Consider the following 20262-nt stretch of genomic DNA (forward strand, 5'->3'; position numbering starts at 1 on the left):
AACCAGGTTTAGAGAAGAAATGAAGGCAGATATAATTATAATTATATATATATATACACACACACCCCACATGGAAGTTGATAATAATGAATATAAATCAGAAGCCACAAATTATAGAAAATTGATAAAGAACACAAGCAGAAATGACACTCTGGCTAGCAGAGTTAAGGATAACAAGTTTTTGTGTGTGTTTCTTTTTACAGTATATTAGGAACAAAAAAGAATCCTGACAATGGTATTGGTCCATTACTAGATGGAAATGGTAAAATTATCAAGAATAATTCAGAAAAGGCAGAAGTATATAATAAATGTTTCTGTTCTATATTTACAGGAACAAAAGCAAGATGAAGTAGTCATATCATATGACAATACTCTTTCTATTCAACTAGTATCTCAGAAGGATGTTAAACAACAGCTACTAATGTTAGACATTTTCAAATCAGCAGGTCCAGTTAACTTGCATCCAAGAGTTTTAAAGGAGCTGTCTCAAGAGTTCACTAGACAATTAATGTTGATTTTCAATAAGTCTTGGTATACTGGGAAGTACCAGAAGAAAGCTAATGCTGTGCCAATATTTAGAAAGTATAAATGGGATGTGTAGGTAATTATAAGTCTGTCAGTTTGACATTGGTCCTGGGCAAGATAGTCAAGCAGCTGATACTGGACTCAATTAATGAAGTCTTAAAGGAGGATAATATAATTAACTCCAATCAACATGGGTTTATGGAAAATATATCCTGTAAAACTATTTTTTTTTTAGTTTGGTTGGTAAAGGTAGTAGCATTGATATAATGTACTTAGACTTCTAAAAGGTATTTGACTTAGTACAGCATGACATGAAAATTTTGTGGGCCCGTATCATCATACTTTCAAGGACTGGCTCAAACATATAGACAAACTTAAATATAGTGATCTCAAGATATGCTTGTGTGCATTCTATCTGTCACAGATAGGTCTCCCAAATACTAGTCCCCATACAAACACCCATCCTTCTTCCTAGTGTGTCCCAATACACTTCAGTGCAGAACTCATGAGGAAGGTTTTGAATTTAGCCATTGACTATATTGGCAAAATGCTTTAAAAACCAATAATGCCTATTTAAAATGAATGGGGCACTATAGCCAGCCAATGTAAAAAGCATGCAGAGATGTCTATTATGTAATATTCAACCAATGAGCATTGGCTAGCTACATAAGATTCTGAAGGGAGAATTTGGCCAATTAACATTCACATTTCTGCAGGGCACAACACTGTCAAATGTAGCTTTTTTGGGGGGGAGAGGGTATGCAAATAAAATGGTGCTCCAAGAGCAGTGGTCTGGAAACCTATGTAATGATGTGATTGTGGTCGTGCATGTGAGCAGGAAATAGAAACAGGATGTCAATACCTCTGCCTCTACTTTGAAAACCACAAATGGAAAAACTAAAAGTAAAACAAGCTGCCAAATTGGTGATAAAAAAAGTTGACATGCAAACAGAAGTAATTTTTCACTATCTAAGGTGTTTTTAGAAACAAAGCAAACTAAAAAAATGAGGAAAACATGTTAAGGTTAACACTGTCCCTCGAAGCAAGAAGCGCCCTCAATCTAAAACATCTACGCTCAGCCATCAAAACACAGTATTTCAAAAATTCTGCACAGAAAAATTATTTGTCAGTTTTTGCAAAACTGTCAGCCTGATGAAAGTGTTTTTTTGTTTTCCAAAAAATAGTCAGACAGCATTATTCAAGTTCTTTAAGACACAAGTATTGTCCAAAGCTTAAACAGCATGAAAAGAGTCTATTTTAAAAGTACAAGTCATCTGACTTACTAAATAGGTTTTCTCTCTCTCTCTGTATTCTGAGCAGCAGAGGAAAATTATGCAAACATACACTCAAAGAAAAGGTGCATTTGTGTACCTTTGTCTCCACGTCCCCTCCTTTAACCTCTTTCTGTACCACAAGCACAATACTGCATGTCATATTCTCAGTTCCATGCATTTTGAAGGTCTTCCCATAGTTGTTCCAGTGACAATGATAATGAAGACCGATAGGTTGTGTCATGCTTGTGCCCCTGTACTTAAGCACTCTTAGGTATGTGGTTTATCTTTTACATTGCAGGAGAGAGAGAAAGCTATAAGACTTAGTGCTGCAAAATCTTTAAAATAATGTGTCTCGTGAGCCAAAAAGTTTCTTGCTTCTTAGTTTTCTGATCCTCTGAATATTTCCTAGTCCAATTTATAGATCGCAAGGTAGACAGGATGAATGGCCAAGATGAAGGACAATTTGTTTTGCCTCCATCTGAGAGAGCAATGCATCACTTTTCTATCACTGTTATATCTTTTCTATTCAAGTCAATCTGTTATATTTCTGAAGAAGACTGAATTGTTTCCACTTGAACGGTAAACACATATTATTAGTAGTATGGACAAAAGCTGTTATATGCAGCCAAGTACTCAGATACCACAGAATATACTCCAAGGAGAAAATCCACACACCTTAACAAATTTAAAACCACCTTCATCAAACAAGGGTACTCCATCAGAAAAGTACATTGCATCATGGAATGGAACATCCAGATACCCACTGAGAACCAGCTTCAATAGAGTTGGGGGAAAAAAAGAAAAAAACACTGGACCACATATACCTAGTTGTCATCTACCACCACACACTAGAACCCATAGGGGGTATCATCAGACAATTAAACCTATACTTGATGGAGATCACATCTAAAATATTTTTTTCCTCAACTGCCTTTTCTGGCCTTCAACCTCCCTCTCTCACTCAACTTCACCAAGCTCATCATCAGAAGCAAGCTCCTCACAGACCAAGACATATGGACTCAAAGTGGCATGGGACCATGCCAGAAAAAAAACCAGATGCAAAACCTGCAGACATATTTCTTCTGCAGTGATGATCAATACCTCCCACAACATACCTTTCAAGATCCCGTATACGGTGTACCTCATCCAGTCCATCAAATATCTCAACAACAACTATGTGGGTGAAACTAGACAATCTCTATGCTCTCAAATGAATTTACATAGAAAAATTACAAAGACAAAAAATACCCTATCACCAGCGGCCAAACACTTTTCACAAAGTGAGCACTCCATATAGACCTATCAGTCCTTGTCCTCAAAGAAAACCTGCAAGACACCTTCAAAAGATGAGCTTGGACATTTAAATTCATAATTCTGCTAGATACTGAAAAACATGGTCTCAACAAAGACACTGGTTTTAGGGCTCATTGCAACATTTGTGATCTACTAACTTTCCTCTGGCCTATGACTGAAGAGGTGTTAATTGCACTCTTCATTTTCAGTGGTTTCTTGCTATATGTGTTAACCCCTTCTGCTTTACAATCTGTCCCACCTTCTTTTTATCTGATGCATTCCAGTTACTTTTTCCAAACCTGAAGAAGAGCTCTGTGAAGTTTGAAAGCTTGTCTCCTCCACCAACAGAAGTTAGTCCAGTAAAAGATATTATGCCATCACCTTGTCTCTCATTAAACAAAGGAAATGTTATCTGTAGTTAGTGAATTGAACTGATTATTTTTGGTCACTATGCACGTCAAAATTTTAAAACTAGAAGATCTCATCCTTTCAACCCTGGAGTTTATTCAGAGACTGGAAGAGGAAAATAAGTGTTCCTGCTTGTTCAACTCCCAACTGTTTTTTTTTTAATTTTCAATGAACTAGTCATTGAACTAAACTAGATCAATAAACTGAAATGAAGAAAATATTCTCTCTACACCTGCAGAAGAGTCTACGAACGCCAAAAGTTCATTTAGCACTTCAAAAAACCCTGGTTCCAGTTGCTTAACCAGTGACTGCCGCCTACTCAGTGGTTGGACTTTCCTTAAAGTTTGGTAGCAAACATGTACTACTGCCTACTACTTTTTAAAGTTAATTTAAATGATTTAAATAGATAATAGTAAAATTAGGCCTTAACATAGGTTTCTTTAAAAATAACAACCCATATTTAATGTAAACACAACAACAAATCTGATTGAAAATCAAAAATCTGTTTTTAAATAGATTTTTTTCTACCTGATGGGTGCCACCATGGGTATATGAGTCACAAATACATGCAAATTTACTGATTCTCCAATTAAACAATATAATATTATGTAGTATTTAAAAGAGTAGGGGGAAAACATGAAGAATTTGACCAAATATGCTTTATAATCGCTGCTGCTCATTTTTTACCATCCCACCAGACTCCCTTCAGGCCTGTAGAAATACTAATGCACCTATAATCTGATGTCAGAATTCATTTCCTTTGCTTGAATTTCCTGAAAATCCCCAGGTTGGAATAAATACACAACAGATCAGTAGCCAGGATTTGGTGTTTAAATTAAATCTGAGAACACAGTAGGTAGAACCCTGCATTAGCTCTCTGATTTGTAGCTAAATGTGTGTAAAATGTGCTTTGTTCAGTTGGTCACACTTCAAATTAATTATTGTAGATAAGGATGTGAATGTAGAGGGAAATTATTGTATCTGATATTACATTAAGGGCTAGATTATCACCAAGGGCTTGGCTAGGAAGGCGAGTAATCTGCTTCATCATTATTTATTCTATTGTTAGGCTGAGTAAACAGTACTCAGATGGCAATTCTGGCCGGCTGGGGGAGGAAGTGAAACAAAAACTGTTCATCCAGTATTCAAGCAAGTACAGGATGAAGAGGAGCAGATATTGGGGGGAGCCTTGGATCCTCTCATTGAATCTTTCACTGGCTGGCTGGAGTTGAAAGGGGGAGGAAAATACGCTGCTCTGCAGCAAGGGGTGTAATACATTATTCCTTCTCATCCCTCAGAGGAAAGGACTGTTATGAAGTCACAATTAATTCTCTGCTATGCTCCTGGGATAGTGCAGAAGCACATTAGCCCTTGCTTTGGGCAGACCATCATTTTACAATCTAGTCCTAAATAATCTCACGTCATGTGTTTTTGATACTCAGTTTGCATATGGTAAAAACCCACTATAACTTCTGGATTTAATAAAGCAGTTATTTCAACATATCAAATAATTGATCTCTTTCCAATTCTTTTTTTAAAAATAAATATGTTGAAAATGCTCACAGTTCAGCTGGTATCTTGTAGAAATCCTTTAGTGTGTCTTCCTTCAATCTTGACTGTGTCCTAATTGTACAAGCTAAACATCTGATCCTTTAAATATACCCAGTTAAGAAATAAGTTGTCCGACTGCCAGGCAAGGTCTATTTTTATGTAGACGGTGGGGGGGAGGGGAGAAATCAATGCTCTATTTGATGTTAAAAATACATGTCTTGTATGTGGCAAAATCAAAGTGAAACTAGTGTTAGCAGGTTTTTCTCTGAAAACCCTACTGAGAAATGAGGAAATGTATTGTCCGTAGGACTAGAAATAATGAATAAGAGTTGAGACAGCAAGAGTTCTTCTTCCTATTAAACTTCACTAAAAATGTGCAAGACCATTTTTTTCTAAATGTCATGAATTATTTCAATTACAGCCCTTCCATTTTTTCATGCTTTTGGAAGCAGCAGCACATCACCAAGTTGAAGGTATTTTTTATTTAATAAAAATAAAACAAAGTCTCAAAAACTGCTTATGAGCTTTGATTCTGCAGATCAAAGAGCAAACTAGTTGCCCTGGTATCAGATATGAAATGCCAAAAAAAAAAAAAACATTGGTTCAAAACCCAGTAGTGTCAACTCAGTCCTTCATTATTTTGTAGTTGAAGAATTGAGTTCCAAGCAGTTTATTGTTTGTGGGGTTTTTTTGTCTGATAAAAATCTTTAAAATCCATTACCTTGAAATTCCTGTCTACAGCTTCCATTCCTCACCATGTTGTGTGGTGAAAAATCTCAACAACTGCCTGACTACTGCCCTTCCCTTTGGAAGTACCTACATCATGCTGTGTGAATTATTATAATAATCAGCAATTATTATAGTTAAGGTTGAAATGTGACCATTTCCTCCTGTTTATTACATTCTAAAAATAATCAGGTAGCTAATTGCAGTGACTTAATGCAAAACAGCTTTCTTTATAATGGCATCTGTATGTGTTGACTCAAGGTTCACTATGGGAGAGACAATCCATCTCACAACAAGTTGACCTACCTGTCAGACTATGAACACTCTCCAGATCTGCAGCGGGTTAAAGTGTCATAGCTACATTGAGTTCAGTGAAGCTATGTTGACTTACATTAGCTGAGGATCTGGCCCTATATGAGTAAATGAACCCCATGGGTCAGGGAGAAGTGAGGTTAGTACTGTGGCAGCACCCAGGAGGATTCCACAGTGTACACGTACAGTTTCCAAAAGTCACATGTTGGGCCAAACTCATTCCTAGTATGACTCCAACTGTGCAGTAACACCAGGAGAAAAAATGGCCTACTTTGTGTAATCTGTTGTTGAAGGAATGACTGCCCAGCTTCTCTCCCTTGGGATTATAGCCTCAGATGATGGGCTAGTGAAGCACATGTGGTATAGGGTTGCCATGAAGCATTCGACATACAACTATTAAGTGATTTGATCAAGGATCCTGATACAGTGGATGAGGTAGGAGACCTGGGTTCTAATTTCTGTCTCTGATGGCTTGCTGTGTGACATTGAGTCACTAAATCTTTATTTAGTCATCTATATATTGTAACAGTTCTGAAGTACAAACACAGAAACATGGAGATTTAATTAGTAATTTATGTACGAGTTGAAAAAATAAGTACTTTTAAGAGTACCCATTAGAAACACTGTTGAAAGGTGAACAGGCTGCTTTTTCTGTATCCTAGCTCTATTGCCTCCCTCAGAGCCCAGAAAGGCATGTGGCATGCTGAGTTATATGGCCACAGAAAGAAAGAAAGAAAGAAAGAAAGAAAGAAAGAAAGAAAGAAAGAAAGAAAGAAAGGGGAGGGAGGGAGTTAAGAGAAGAAAATCTTTTGGCTAAACTGTTTTCTGCAGATACAGAAGCAAATTTTAAAATGAAAAAAAGGTTACATAAAGTAGCAGTGAAACATTTAGGATGCTACCTGCTACCCTCACCCCTTTTAAGTCTATCCTCAGGACAACCCACTTCTTCCATGATGCAAAGCCTGGCTGACTGCTAACTATACTCTATAAGCCTTTGCAGTTCAGTAAGGTTGTATGCACATACACCTCTCTATAGATCACCACCTTGTAGTGGTGGAGAGGCTTGTGTGTCTCATTGACCCCAAGAGCGATACTGCCTGGAGTCACGTACTCCCTTAGGGTCACCCATGGCAGAACGGTCAAGGGCGAGGCTCCAGACAAAGTGTGATCCAAGAAGTCCCTAACAGCAGAGCAGACAGAGGATAACTGCACAATGGAGGTGAAACTGTTGAGTAATGTTACAACGGCTGTGAAGGTGGATGAAGGCTGCAGCAAATGGAGGATTTCCAATTGTCATAGAGTCCATGCCATTGGTTTCAAGTTCTCTATCTGTCAAGGGTAGTGTGGTGACTGTTGTGCACCAGTTTCCCCACTTTAAAAGAAGTCCCACACAGGCTCCTTCCAGTTCTTGGGAAAATAACATTTGCACAAGTCAAAAGTCCAGTAGCGATTAGCGAGTGGCTACGGGAACAGGACAGTGAAATCCGGAAGTTCCTATTCACAGACTGACACACAGGCAGTGGGTGTGTGATACAGTCATCTTGCTTCCTCTCTGCTCATCCACATGGGGAGGGGGTTAGAAAAGGTACCCTAAAAATAGTCTTGCCTCTGTTTTTCCCGGCTAGATAGCCGCATCCAGCAGGATCACCACCTCAGCGGTCAAAAATGTAAGAAACTTTTCAACTTTGGAACTTGGAACGTATGTACCCTGATGGACAACTCAAACAGCGACTGACCAGAGCGACATACAGCCATTATTGCTCCTGAATTGAGTCGGTTTAACATCGATATTGCTGCTTTGTCTGAAACTAGAAGAGCTGATGAAGGACAAGTGAGGGAGGAGAAAGGAGGAAACACCTACTTCTGGAAGAGAAAATCTATAGATGAACCCCGATTGCATGGAGTGGGCTTTGCTATAAAGAACAATCTCGTCAGGTGCCTCTCTGAGGTACCAGTTGGCATCAATGAGCAGTTTATGACACTAAGACTGAGGCTCACAAAAAATCAACAGACAACTATTGTGAGTGCCTATGCACCAACATTGGATGCTGATGAGAATGTAAAGGAAGTTCTTTATTCTCAGTTGGAAACCATTTTATTGGAGACCCCTACAACAGACAAGATCATCCTTCTGGGGGATTTCAATGCACCTGTTGGATGAGACTCAGACCTGTGGAAAGGAACAATCAGGAAAGAAGGAGTTGGCAAAAGTAATTCAAATGGAATTCTGCTCCTGACCAAGTGTGCTGAACATGAACTTATTGCAGTTCTGGAAATTAAAATATTCTTTTGCCTTGTAACTGGAGCAAACGTGTTGTTGAACAATTAAGGGAGAAAGTTATACCTGTGCAGGGGGCCTAAACAAGACTCTTCTGAGTCATTTAATCCCCAGAAGGAGGCATCATGGTCCAGAGGATAGAGAATGGGACTGGCAGAGGTCAAGAAATGGTAGTTCCGTTATCAGTTCTGCTACTCACCTGCTGTATGACCATGGGCCTGAATTTCCCTATCTGTAAAATGTGAATAATGATAGTTGCCCATCTTTTTAAAGAGTTTTGAGATCTATGGAAGCAAAATGCTACTATTGATGCAGAAGGGCCTTGGGCAGGACTTCTGCCCACACGGTATTTCCACCCTAAGGTTTCATTCTGACTAGGAAAGGAGTCATATTTAGGTCACAATCAGCTAACAAGAGCCAGCTAATCCTGACGTAAAAGTCTACCACTTTTCCCAGTCAGGATGAAGCCTAAAAGACTAATAGATAGATTGATCCCTGTTTATACTGGTGTGATCTAACTGTAGGACCTACTGTGGTGGAGTGCTTGCAATGACACAAAGCAACAATACCTGCCTGTTTGGTAGAGGGCTAAAGAAGCGCAAATATTGGGTGGGGATGGTAAGGGTCAGGGTAGGATGACAGTATTCATTCACTCTTTAAGCTTATCCCTATAGTAGCTTCCACCAGCCACCTGTTAAAGCTGCCCTCCCTCGTATAACTCTCAGCACAGAAGGCCTAGGACGCAGAAGGTCTCTTTGGCACGGGAAAGTCTAAATAACACCATATTACATGAGCGAGAATGACTCTAGCCATCGATGAATGAACAAATCTCTCAGTGCCATTTTTAGAGTTGTTGACTATTATTCCAGTGTAAGGCTGAAGTTTTTCAGTCTGACACGAGAAACAAATGCTAGCTCTCTGAGCCTAATTTGGATTTTCATTTTCTGCTGTCTTTTACGGTTGAACATTGTTTAGTTCTAAGTGACCTTTTCCGTTTAATTTAAACATTTATGTATGAAGGAATTAATGCCCATTCATTGGATACCATCTTTTTATAGTATTCAGTATGTGTTTGTTTTATGGAGAGTAAAAAGAATCCATCCATCAGAGCAAACAGGTACTATATGGAACACATCAATCTGTATAATTTTAATGTTAGCCTGCCCTCTGAACAAACAATGTGAACAACGTCTTTTTTCATTTCTTTCAAGGTTTCATAACAAAGCAAATATGGCTACAGGAAGTGTAGATCTAACAAGAGAGGTCTTACTTGATAATAGTCCAATGTGGTAATCTTGAGCACTATAATACATTTTAAGATTAAAGCTGGATAACCTATCTAATGTTGACATATATCAATTGTATCACTTTCAGAGACATCTATAGATAATGAATAAGAAAAAGAGAAAGCAAGAGACAATGATAGTGAAAAATAAGGAAAGATAGCTTCAATTAAAGCAGAGGTGGGCAAACTATGGCCCGCGGGACCATCCTGCACAGCCGCTGAGCTCCCAGCCGGGAAAGCTAGCCTCTGGCCCTTCCCCTGCTGTGCCCCCTTCCCCACAGCCTCACCTCGCCGTGCCTCCAGCGCTCTGGCCTGCCGCTCCTGCTGGGCAGCATGGGTGGTGTGGTTGGCTGTGGCAGGGCTGGGAGCTTCTGCTGTTCTGAGCATCTTGGTAAGGGAGTGGGGGGTTGGATAAGGGGTAGGGTGTCCTAGGGGGCAGTCAGGGGATGGGGAGCAGGGGGGGGCTGAATGGGGGTGTGGAGGGCGGTTGGGGTGGGAGTCCCAGGAGGGGGTAGTCAGGGGACAAGGAACAGGGGGGGTTGGATGGGTCAAGAGTTCTGAGGGGGGCAGTCAGGGGGCAGGAAGTGGAAGGGGGCAGATAGGGGGGTGGGCCAGGCTATTTGGGGAGGCACAGCCTTCCCTACCTGACCCTCCAGACAATTTCGCAATGCCGATGTGGCCCTTGGGCCAAAAAGTTTGCCCACCCCTGAATTAAAGTCTTATCATAGCTAATTAAATCCATGTGAGTTAGGTGGAAAGCGGATGATGACAATAATAATAATATGGAAAATGAGAAAGAAAAAAATTATCTGAACAAGAAAAAAATCAGGGGATGTAGGTGTTTAGTAGCATGCAAGCTTGAGAAAGGGAGTGATATCAGATTGACATTGCATCAAAAGATCAGCTAGAACCCAGATGAATGATGAAATGGTTGAAATATTCCCTAAAGTGTGTTTAAGATGCAGTGTTACTAACCTGACCCTAACTTAACATTTTTAAAATAAATAAATCTTTATCAAGCACATTTTATCCCAAAGCACTTCACAAGTTTTTAGTGGTAAACATTTCAAAAGCTCCAAAGACACTTAAAAACTTAGGTTGCAATAAAAGTCAATGGAACTTAACTTTAACTCTCTAGTCATTTAGACACTGTACGTGCATGATGATGATGATGGGCGATCACTTGTTTCCAAGTATGATCATCTTCTATGGGAGTTATTGGTCCTCAGGTGGCTAATAAGGCCAATCCTTGAACCACAAGTTCTATTACAATGAGGGCAGATGTTTTCAGGCTCAGCAGGAGGTTGTTGACTATGATTAAATGATTAGGGGTCTGGAGCATATGACTTATGAGGAGAGGCTGAGAGAACTGGGATTGTTTAGTCTCCAGAAGAGAAGAATGAGGGGGGATTTGATAGCAGCCTTCAACTACCTGAAGGGGGGTTCCAAAGAGGATGGAGCTCGGCTGTTCTCAGTGGTGGCAGATGACAGAACAAGGAGCAATGGTCTCAAGTTGCGGTGGGGGAAGTCCAGGTTGGATATCAGGAAAAACTATTTCACTAGGAGGGTGGTGAAACACTGGAATGCGTTACCTAGGGAGGTGGTGGAGTCTCCTTCCTTGGAGGTTTTTAAGGCCCGGCTTGACAAAGCCCTGGCTGGGATGATTTAGCTGGGAATTGGTCCTGCTTTGAGCAGGGGGTTGGACTAGATGACCTCTTGAGGTCCCTTCCAACTCTGATATTCTATGATTCTATGATTCTATGACTGGAGAACAGTCTCTCCTTCCTCCTGTGCCTCTTGTCCTCTTCGGCTTGTCAGCGAGCAAGTTCAAAATGCAGGGGACCATCACTTAGGACTTCACTCCATTTTAAACGATCCTGGGCAAGTGTCTCCCAGGTATCAATGTCCACATTACATTTTTTAGGTTGTCCTTCAGCAATTTCTTATAATGCTTCTGTTGTCCACCCACTCTACGGTACCCTTCTTTCAGCTGAGAGAACACGACCTGTTTTGGGAGGCGATGGTCTGGCATCCGGACAACGTGACCAGTCCAGAGGAATTGCTGACCGATGATCATTACCTCAATACTGGCGGTCTTTGCCTCTTCCAGAACACTAATATTGGTGCGCATGTCTTCCTATTTGATCTTCAGAATCTTACGAAGGCAGCGTTGATGGTGCCTCTCAAGGACTTTCAAGTGGTGTCTATAGGTTGTCCAAGTTTTGGACCCATACAACAGTGTTGGGAGAATAACGGCTTGATAAACAAGAAGCTTGGTGTCTGTTCGAATGTTGTGATCTTCAAAGATCACTTTTCTTGCAGCTGCCGTGCTGTGAAGAGCATATCCGCAGTTCCATGACATGGTTGGAAACCACTCCATGACTATGGTAATTTTTTTTCTGACAGGGGCAGAAGGTGGGTTGCAAGGATTCATGCCAAAGCAAATTGAGGGTTTTTTTTTTTGCTTTTTACATCCTTAATATCGATGCTGCATTGGTACTCTCATTACTCAACATTAGGAGAAAGAGGAAGGGAGTTATCTTGAGTTTATCCCGTCCCTGACTGTTCAGGAGCTGTGAAAAAAGGACATGTTTTATAAGCCATCCAACTCCTTTAGGTGTAATTTAGCCAGATAAGTGACAACAGCTCATGTTAGTGCTGATTTCCCTCACCACTGGGCCCAACTGCTATATATGATCGTCCTAAACCATGTATCACCAAAAATGATAACTCACCTGAAATATTAAAGGTGTTCAAATTTTTATTTTAAAAATAGGGCAGAGCCTTTGCAGCTCAGGAAATTACAGGAGCTTCTGTTGGACAGCCCCTCTCTTCTTTGTGACTCAGCCCTTTGGCCAGGTCACTATAGGGTTTCTCCTTCTGAGGTATACTAAGAGAAAAATGGACTTGACATAACTGCAGCCATTTTGTGTACTCAGACTCAATTATTTGGAAGTGAAAACACCATGCAGTCATGAATAATTTGGCCTTGCTAGCATAGGCAAAACAGCTGCACAGATACAGTGTTGCTAATAAGAATACATAAAGTGACAGATTCATGAGAATGGGAGGAAGTGTGAATAGCTAACCTTGGATCTGTGTGTCTATGACCATGAGTTTCTTGCTGGGAATTGCTTTGCTGATAACTAAAAATCTTTGCTGTTGCTAGGGAAATTGTTAGCTCTCTAGTGGTTACTATAAATTATATGCTTTCTTTAGAGCAACTTATAAAAAAATAGTTAGAATGTTCAATTTGGATAAGTTCAGAGAGGTTTTTGATGAGCTAGGAGAGTGACATCCAACTCCCTAGTGGCTAGGAGAAAGGCTGGTCACTGGAACCCTGCTGCTGACCACTTGATACCATCTCAGACTTTGGGTAACTCTATCTGGGGTGATCTAGACAATTGTTATTTTAGCTATGTGCTTTAGATTCAATAAAAACAAGGATTTGGGGGTGAAAGCACTCTTGTGAGTACTAGTCATTTATGAGACAGAGGAGCTGAATCCGCTTTGACTTATGTCCTGAAACTGCCTGGAAAACAAAGACTAGTTACCATAGTTTCAGGTTCAGAAAACCCTAGGTAACAATAGTTTCAGGTTCAGAAAACCACAGGTAACAATAGAGTCTCACTGGACCAACTGTCCAGGCAATGCCACTCTATTCATGACTGGTAGGGGAACCTAGGGCTGCCCACTACATCAGGTTCCAGCCCAGCTCAATCCCCAACCTTGCCATTCTCTCCTTGGGCTTCTTCCTACTCCGCTTTCCCCAGGCTTTTTTCTCCATCTTACTCACTTCTGGATATGCTGTTATCTAAGAGCCAGGCCACAACCCATTCCATGAGTTCCCTAGGTCCACTTTTCCCCAGTTCCACTTCTCCCCTCTCTAATACACAGAGAAGGGCTATAGACTTCCTCACTGCAGCCATTTCTGTTGGCAGCTTCCTTTATACTGGCCCAGCCCACACCTGCTCAGCTGAGCTTCATCTTCCACCAGGAGTTATTTCTCCAGGATAAGCCCCTCATGTGTGGCCTATCACACTAATTGGCCCTTTCTCCGCTTCCTTGAGCCTTTCAGAGCAGGTGTGGGGTGAACATGCCATCATACTTCCCTCCTGTCTGGAAGGAGCCTGTTTCTCTTTCTTTGGTTATTAATTTTAAAGCCTAATATTAGTAGGTATACATAATTCCACACATACACTTGACAATGATATTAATTGCCAGTGCATCACCAGTTTTCACTTGATATCTTACATTGTATATTTTATAGCTAAGTACTATGACAGCAATGTGTTAGGGGTACTGAATTTGTAAGGCCTGATAGGAGTTGCTGACAGAACAGCGAACATTTTGCCAATTGGCATTAAGTGGTTCTTAAGGTCACACATTTATTACTGCAGTATGAAGACAGACCACAGCTTGTGTTCAGCCCTAAGGAAATTTTGAGTACAGTGCGATCTATATTCATAAGAGTGTGAGGTTACTGATGAAATTCAGTCACTGTAACTGAACAATAATTTCATTTCTGTAGCGTACATATATGGCAGATAAATGTATAAATTACAATACAATATGGTCTTACAAAATATGGTAACTACAAAAAAGTCAAATGTTTCTTTGAGGTAATGTTGACTTTCATTCACCAATGATCTTTTACAAATATATGGACATTATATAGTCTTAGAAAAAACGTGATCATTGTTTTATGATCTACACAAAGCAGTGGCACATAGTTTGTATAAACCCCAAACAATATTCCAAAACACAAAAAGAGGAAGGATATTCAAAATATGGCAGCAGTTAACTTAACTAGTGGTTTTGAAAACATGTCTGTATTGAAAGGAAGATGGAATTTTTCAGGCTAGGCACCTGCTCCTGGAAAGACTGAAGTACATGCATAATGTTATGCTTATTAGTATTCCTTTTACTTCCCTTGGACTCATGTTGACTTCAGTGGAGCATTTCAATGCATAAAGTTACAAATGCCAACGTCTTTGCAGTATCAGGGTGTCTATTTTGGTTCATCTCTAACAGTATCTTATTAAAAAACTAATGATTTTCTGATTTTTCATAGTTATAGATCCACCTGCATACACATTGTTGATGGGAGGTTTTTTTTTTTTTTTAACAACACAAGCCACATTTACATACTGTAACTAGTTCTATCAGTGTAACTAGTTGACCAGTTCTATCACTGATCAAATTGCATATTTTATTAGATATTTTTTCATAGAACTTGATGAATGACTTGCATTTTACTAGCAGAGTTTTGTTATACTTCAGCTGTTGAATTTCACCTACTATATTATTGATCAAGCTACACATTTATTAGCAAAATCACCATTAAAAAAAATTGGATACAATACTAGTCGATATGTAGGGCATGATTTGGTAACTCTTACATTGAATATCACTTATGCAAGTTAAATTAGGGTATTCACACAAATAAAGATAGCAGAATTGGGCCCTTAGTGCTTTTTTAAAATGTTATGCTTCATATTTCTGCTGTGTATTTACTCTTGATTCCTTTATCTGATTTATATTGCTGCTAATGGGCATAATGCTTTCAATTCAATTACAGTTTATTTTTGTTATTTTATGTATGTATATTTTCCCTGCAAAGTAGATATTTCTTCCCGTATACAAGTGAAAAAGATCACTCAGAAGCACTGACATCAACTTATTGCAAAGGTGTGTGGGGGGAATAAGATATATTTTATGACTGGCTCCTGCTTCCCTTGAAGTCATAGAAAAACTCCCATTAGATGCATTTATTAGAAGGATACCTGATTCTATGTTTAATAGAGATTGTTAAAGCTAGTTGATAAATAGCATAGCGCATTTTGCAGTTTTAATATTTAAATTATGGGAAGTAGAATTTTTTTACTTCAGAAACGTTAGACTGGATTCAAAAGTCTGATTATTAGGTAAATGTTTAATCTGGCATAATTTTGCTACTTTAAAGAGAAAGAAACTTTTCACACAACAGAAGATGTAGGGATTGGAAGTTTACTCTCATATCTAAATCATTAGTATCAGAAGACTCTACTAACTCTGAAACAGCTGATATGTTTTTATTTAAATTATATGACAACCTTATTAATATTAAACATCATATACACCTGCAATTTGGGAGCTGTGGATGGTCAATGTAAACAAACTGTCTTGCAGCCCGCCACCAGATTACCTTGATGGGACACATGCGGCCCGTAGGTTGCCCACCGTTGGTGTACGACAAATCTGAAGCAAAATCCTGGATGCAATGGTTAAAGCACAGATTTCTTTATTGTATAGATCAGGTCCCATTGTGGAATTCAGGGAAAGAGCACACCTCTGCTGGCCTTACTAGACCTTTTTATAGGACCACAGAAGACCAGGCAGGAGATCACAAGTGGCCAAAGGCTGCTAAATGAGTAGCAAGTCTCTACTCAAATAAATAAAAGGTCCAGTGTGGCAAAAGGTCTTCCCTTTAGAATACACGTAATTAACCTTGCCACCAAGGCCCTGAACAAAAAGTAATAAACACTCAGAGGTGACTGCTTCCTCTCCTGAGGCTGTAGTCCCAGATGTCAGAGTGATGAAAAGACTTATTTTCTGAGCTAATGGAAGGGGTTGCCAGACACAGACATAAGGTGAGGTCCTTGCTGTCATCTGTGTTACAACAATCCTGGCTGATTGATCTGTGAAGCTGCATTAGTTTGGAACGCAGAACAAGGTAAGTGATAAGTTTTTTTTAAAAAGACAGTAAATCAGGTTGGTAATCAAGAAATTGGGTTTAAAATTAAGAAGAGATGTGACCATATCTGGGATTATTTCGTACTCTTCCTAATATGTTAGCAGGGAGAGGCCCCCAATGAAGGGTCAGGACCCCATTGTGTGGTTACTGTATACAGATATCATACATAATAACAACAACAATAATAACAACAGTGCCTGCCACAAAGATACTACCAGTGGTAAAGTTAAGGTTGCCCTACACTTCCCTTTATAAAACTGTGTTTTCATTTGCTTATAACATTGTCATTTTTAAACCATTTAAGCTGGAATTTTCCATGCAGGGTGTCTGCCCAAGGCAGATTTTTAGGGGAAATTTCAGATAAGATGTTTTTGCCATTTCAGAGAAATATAACTATTCAGTGAGCACCTTTCATCCTGGGCACTGAATGAGGTAGGTGTCTTCTGTGGAAAAAATAAAATGTTTGTGAGCATGTAATTAAGGATTATATCATAATGCATACACACAAATGATGCTGATTTGAGGTTGTATGGACAAACTTAATTCTGTATGTATTCTTAATTTCTTATAGCATACAAACCTTTGCAACACTGTAAATCTTTACAGTTTACAAACCTTTGAAAAAATGACATAATTTAAACATAATTAAATACAAACAGAGGTGTTTTATGTAATGAGATAACAAGTGGCTAAAAAAGGATGGGGTAAACAGTGAAACAATTAGCTTAATAAGAAGAAGTTTCAGCACTGTCACTGCCTTGCTATTGCCAAAGGATAATTCTAACCTTCCTTTAGTATGGCAAGTCATTGCCTCAGAAAGGCAACCCAGAGCAGAGCACTGAGTGAGAGGCATATTTAGTTACTTGGGTTACCCATGCCAAAAATGCATGGCAATACAAGGTTATTTTGTTTTATAGAGACTTTCTCTCACACACACACACACACACACACACACACACACACACTGTTTTACAGAATGTAATGATCTCCACTCAGTGTCTGGTTGGGAAGGATGGTTTAATAATCACAGCCATAACCCCAGATTGCCAAGGGGGTTGTGGGGAAGGGATTCCAGGCCCACCCACTTTACCAGGCTCTGACCCAGGTCCCTTTTAGCTACCAGTAACCTGGCAACCACAACTACTTAAGGTTGTCCTCCCTAGACTTCTTCCTCTCATCTCCCCCCCGGGGTCACCTCAGTCCAAGATCTTCACCTGATGGGAACATCCAAATCCCAAGAAAGCAAGACGGGGTCACCACTGTCCAGGGCCACAGAATACTTCCCTCTCTGTTTATCTCTGTGGAGGGTCCTCCCTTTCCTAACAGAGGACCCCTTTGGACAGATGTATCAGAGCCTTTAGGTTTTGTTTTGCTCTGCTCTGCTAGAGCTGTGGGCTGCAGGTCTGCTCACCTTCAGCACTGCCCCCCAACTGAGCTCATTTGCTGCCTTTTAATTCCTCCAGCAGATGGAGCATTTGCTGCAGGTGTGGTGGGGTGGGGCTGGCTGAGCCCCAAATGAGATCTTGTTGCTCAGTGTGTGGTTCGTACACTCCATCACACAGAACTAAATAGTTACAAAGTTAAAATAGAAATAGCGCAAAAATATGAGGTAAGGAGGACAGCAAAGTACACTTTGAGATGAGATTTCGAAAGAAATGAAGATTTTATGGTGGCAAAAAGACTATAGAAGATGACTAGAAGCTACAGAGGAGAAAGCTCTTGCAGCAATAATGATGAGATCATGTGAAGGGACAAATGGGAAGCCAGTGCTAGAGAATTGGAAGGAGCATATAAGAGAATAGGACCTGATCTAACTCCCATTGAGTTCAGTTGGGATCAAATTGGTTTCAAAGCAAGAAATAGACTGAGGTTTATGGAGGATTTTAAAAACAAGAATTGGATCTTGAATGGAATGGGGAGCCCATAGCACAAGAGGAGTTTGTGATCTTGCCTTTATATATATGAGAGGATGAGCAGTGACACTCGGGAACTTGAGAAGTTGGAGGTAATGGAAAAAGGAGATGCAATTTCTGAGAGAAGATGAGGAAATGGCTGAGGATTTGATCAAAAAAGTAGTTCTGCCATTTAATGTATTTCTTCCAAATATGTATGGTGTAAACTAAAGCCCAGATGCTCATGTACATCAGAGCTCCAGTCAGTGCACAGGAGCAAAGCTGGTTTATAATCATTTTAACATTTCCCCCCAGGGAAAGCCAGAGGTCTCTGGCACAAGCTAAGGCTGCTTTAGGGTTACTCTAAATTGCACCTACCTTAGGGGCCTTTATACAAGTGAAGCTTGCAGCACACTCATCCTCTTCTTTATTTATCATCACCCCATGATATACCCTATGCAGGTAGGAATGTCCCTTAAATCCATCTTTATCGTCCTTTTGCATCTTTCAGAGACCATAATCTGTACCAAGATCTGGGTATGTTTTTTGATATATTTCTATGTATGTGTGTTAATGTTAACATCTTTAAACTACAGTTTCAGATTTACTGCTCAGTTTGGGGGCTCTGATCTAGCATTTAAACATTGGTAATAATGATATGTCCTGAAAATAGAGTACAATCAATAACTATAGTGGCTTCTGGCATGATGAAATCAATCTTAATCAAGAATCAATTATCTCAGCTTTTTTGATATAACATAAATAGATTTTGCTAAAGCAAAAATGAAGTAGCTGAGAATTTATGACAAGGTCATAATCAAAAGTGTTAGAAACTTTCCAATCCTGCATAGGACATTGGTAGAACTCTGATGTGTGCACGTTTCCTTTGTTTGTGCCATTTACAGCCTGTGGAGTACAAAGAGGGGGAAGGTAGAAAATTGAAGTGTAGGACAAATGTCACAGCAAACAATCCCTAGTGTATGATTTTGTCAGACCAATTTCTAGAAAAAGTGATGAAGTGAAAAGGGTCATAGTGTAAAGGACAGACGTCGTAAAACTATAGTACAAAATTCAGTTAAAATAGGATAGGGAATGTTTTGTAACTAGAATCACTTATTATATTAACTTGCTCTAAATAAAGAAGAATACGTGTGCTATGATAAGTATTTTCAGTAGCCATACTTCTGCCACTGTTTGTAAACCTAATTTGGTTCTCCAAAATGACTTGCACCGAAGAACCATTTCTGGCAGAATTCTCTTATAAAGATCCAGAATACCACTGAAAATAGTAAGTTTTTTTAAGATAGTAGCTTTTGTAAGTGGACTCTTTCTAAAGAATAATAAAATAGTGCCGATACTGTCTGTCTTGGCCACTACAGGCACTCCATCTTTTCTTGGCCAATTTGAAATCCTTTGACTGCAATTACATCACCAACTTTTCTTGAAACCACATGATTTCAGGGACAGGATTGCTTAGATAGCTGAAAACTTTAGGTGAATACACATATGACAGAAAAAAGGATAATAGAGTTTGATCTGTATCCATAGTAGACTCGCATCAGAACAAGGAAAATAAAAGGACTCCCCCATTCATCTCTAGGGTGATCACACCCAGAATGCTGCATAGTATTTCAGTCTTTCCGGTTACAATGAGACTAAAAACCTGGAGGTAGTTCAGAGTAGAGACCTAAATTTTTATAAATATGGGGCTGGTAGAATTGGTTCATGGTTGGAGAAAGATTAAAAGAGCCACAGAAGTATAGTTTGGCTAAGTAAGAAAGAGGGTGGTGAAGGGGCAGGAACTCATAATAACCATCTATAAACATTTAAATGAAGAAATTACCAAGAAGTGAGAGCAATTATTTAGGATAATTCTTGTCCGGGGGAAGGAGAATAATAATGAGTATTAGGAAAACATCCTGATTGCAACATCTAGTAGGCTGTTTGATGAATCAGATGAATAAGAGGGTGCCCTCTTTACC

At 39.6% G+C, this 20262-nt stretch overlaps 1 long non-coding RNA gene across 1 annotated transcript in view; it reads right to left on the reverse strand.

Moving 5' to 3' along the window:
* Positions 1 to 5158, reverse strand: part of LOC135983982 (uncharacterized) — a 66436-nt gene extending 61278 nt beyond the window's left edge. The window contains exon 1 of the long non-coding RNA XR_010601878.1: positions 5064 to 5158. This is a non-coding gene — a long non-coding RNA (uncharacterized LOC135983982). The remainder of the gene's footprint in view (positions 1 to 5063) is intronic.
* Between the last annotated feature and the right edge of the window lie 15104 nt (positions 5159 to 20262).

Source organism: Chrysemys picta, chromosome 1, assembly GCF_011386835.1.
Source record: "Chrysemys picta bellii isolate R12L10 chromosome 1, ASM1138683v2, whole genome shotgun sequence".
Lineage (NCBI taxonomy): Eukaryota > Metazoa > Chordata > Testudines > Emydidae > Chrysemys > Chrysemys picta.